This window comes from Sinocyclocheilus anshuiensis, unplaced genomic scaffold, assembly GCF_001515605.1.
Source record: "Sinocyclocheilus anshuiensis isolate Anshui unplaced genomic scaffold, SAMN03320099.WGS_v1.1 scaffold130, whole genome shotgun sequence".
NCBI classification, from domain to species: domain Eukaryota; kingdom Metazoa; phylum Chordata; class Actinopteri; order Cypriniformes; family Cyprinidae; genus Sinocyclocheilus; species Sinocyclocheilus anshuiensis.
Genome location: NW_015544207.1, coordinates 2,796,253 through 2,799,712, shown reverse-complemented (window position 1 = coordinate 2,799,712; position 3,460 = coordinate 2,796,253).

The following is a 3,460-nucleotide window of genomic DNA, read 5'->3' as shown; positions in this document are numbered from 1 at the left end:
AAGGCTTATTCTGCGGTGATTATATAAGCCTTTTGACAGGTTGTGTCATGGAGCTGTAAAAATGGTTATACTCACTAAGTGAATGAATTGCGTTTGTGCCGAACTCTTATTAAAAAAGCAAAAACAAACACTCTCCTTCGATTCATGAATGTTTCTCTCAGATAATGTACGTAATCTCACAAGCGTCTGTCATAGCAAATCAACACATGCTGTTGTGAATAATTAAGCAAAGCGTCTTCTCATAGGATCAGAACACGCTGTCTCATGAATAATTTAATAGACACCGACGCGTCATCGATGTAATATAGTTCTTTCCCACGTCACAAATTGTGACGTCAACACGATGTAGATTTTAAACCCGGAAGATGAAATGGAGCAAAAAAGCTGCAGTCCGTAACTTTTGGCGCTCTAGCGGTTAATAAACAGAACTGCGTGTGTCTTGCGGAAGAACACTGTAGCCGGAGCTACTTCTCTCTGTTTATGTCTATGGCGAATCACGCAGGTACCGGCTACTCCGCAGCGGTACCTACCCGAACCAGTTTAAATAGTCTGAATATAAACACTTAATATAGGTGTAGCGTAGTGATTCAGGACAAGCTAAAAACACGGTTTGGAAAATGGATTCATGGTGTACTCGCTTATTATATACATTTTGTAAATTTTGAACACAAAAAAGTTACGGACTGCAGCTTTAAAGACCGATATTATTCAAAGATCATACAATCCTCCTCAATAGTGACATTAAAACACATGTTAGGCTTAATATTAAGAAATGTGCATTGTGCACAAGTGATACTCCAAATAAAGTTTACTTATAATTTGTATTTCGGTAAGTCTCAAGTGATAGGCCCTATGTCTGTAAATATGTTAATAGATTTGAACTATAGTATGAAATAAATGTATTTTAAATACATTACTTTTTTACTAGGACAGTCAATCCAGTTGAAATGATGGATGTACATATGTGTGTGTATGCTTGTGTTTGTGAGAGAAAGATGACTATAACCTCTAGACAACAGGAATGCAACTACTCAGTATGCCATGTCTTCATTCATGTGTGCTTCTCTGTGTGTACGTGCATGTCACACATACTTGCGAAGAACAGATGTCAGCACATGCCTAAGTGGAAACGTAAAAATATTTTAGATGTACTGTATTTTAACAAGTCAGTGTCACCAGGTTATAGACGTAGCTGCTCTTCTTATGGCTAACATTTTAGCAACAACAAAAAAAGTTTTACTTTTTTAAAGTTTTTAGGATTATTGTGATGTTTTTATCAGCTGTTTGGACTCTCATTCTGACGGCACCCATTCACTGCAGAGCATCCATTGGTGAGCAAGTGATGCAATGCTATATTTCTCCAAATCTGATATGATGACAAAACAAACTCATCTACATCTTGGAATAAATTTTCATTTTTGGGTGAACTGTTCCTTTAACAGTCGAACAATCTGCATTATATTCATTCTAAAAAGTATTAACATCATTGCGATATAAATCAGTTATTGCTAGCTGTATGTGTTGACATCTTTCTGTAAAGATTTGAGGAGATGCACTGGGCTCTATATGACATATGGCCCACACATGGAGGAGGCTGCTCTGTTTATTTCTGTCCCACAAACACAATGCAGTATACGGTAGATCTGTACCGTTGACAGCTTGTTCTCACCACATGCTTCAAATGCTTTTTTCTCAACAGGGAAAGACTTTCTGCCTGAGCTTAATGCTTAGTTTGGAACGAATGCGTTTAATTTAGTTGGGAGATTTGGTGTTGTAATCCAGGTCTTGGCAAAACGGGAAATTCTTTAGATTAAAGAGGAATACATTTGTTGTGGGTGATTTGGAAGCAATTTAATGTTAGCTCTTCAAAAATTTCACTTTTACAGTCTGTATAATACTTTAACATGAATTATTGATTACAGAATATTATTGCTTGTTTAAGACTTAATTTTTAACAAGCATGGACTATAAACAAGTAATATGGAATATGTATACTACTGTTCAAAAGTTTTTTTTCCCCTTAAAGAAATTAAAACTTTTATTCATTCAGATTAAATTAATGCATTTATTGAATATTAATGAATTACCCTATATATTATATAAAATATATTAAAATAGAACATTTTTATTATTGTTTTTGAATCAAATAAATGCAGTCTTTGCCAAAAAAATAAATAAATAAAAAATCTAACTGCTGAATGTTAGTGTAACTTAAAAATATTAATTTGTTCTGAAATTAAAATGAATGCCATTTATGGAAACTCATCAATGAAATCCACCAAATGAGGCCACCATTATTATTTTTTTTTATTAAATGCTCTGCAAGAAAATGTATGGTTATTAAGTCAAAATAAATAAATTTAATTCTAGCATAATTTTAGGTGTGCTGTATAACTGTATTAAATATATTTAATAATGCATTATTATAGTTAATATAATATATAGTTAATTGCAGCACTAATGATTGATATGATAATTTAAACTATTTTATATATAAAATATCTTTTGGACACATTTTAATTCAAACCCTATAGGCCTACATGAAGTATATTTGCATAGAATTAATGTGACTGTTGGTTTAAAATCATTATAAGAGAGAAATTCTAGTGAGCCATTCCTGCTCACAAAAGCCAATCTAAGCCAGAAAACCCATTGACCTTCATATCATTTTATATGGAGACACTGTGCATTTCAACATGCCAAGATTTTTGTCTTTATTCTTGTCTTTTCACAATTGAGTCACTGTGTTGTTGACTCCGGTGTTCTGCCTCACACAATGTGAGGTTTGTGCAAAGACTGCTGGTTTTGGCCTCCATACTAGGTCTGCTGCTCTAACCAGATACACCGAGCCAAAAATAACCAAGACCTTCCTTTGCAAGAAACTAAACCATCTCAACGCACTCGTCTGTGCAGATACACGGAACTTTCCATCAAAGAGACTCGTTAAAGATGGAGTGAACTCATGAAAGTTTAACGAGTCAGGAAAAAATCCTCCGAAACATCCGAGCTGGCACTAAACCAGCCTTCGAAAATCAGTCACATGAAATTGTTGTGGAAAAGGTGCATTAAAAAGGTAATGATTAAGTCGTCATGACAAGGAATACACAGATGAATGAGTTCAAATAAACAGTAAAAGATAACTAGAGATAACATAATATAATTAATATAATTAATATAATATAATATAATATAATATCAGTAAGGGGTGTGTCTACTCATGATGTGGAGGAGAGAGCATTCAGTGCACATGACAGACATTAGCCGAGCCGAGCGACAGAAAGATAGAGATGGCGGATAAAAACAAAAGAGGAAAACGTCTGCGAAACAAATGAAGGTTTAAGGCAATATCGGATGTGTAAATATCGGATCAACTTTCCAGCGCTGGCGAGAACTCAAGGAGCGGAAGGCCTGCGATCAGACGCCGAGGTTGCTTTGTTTCTTCTCGATAGGTGAGTAACAC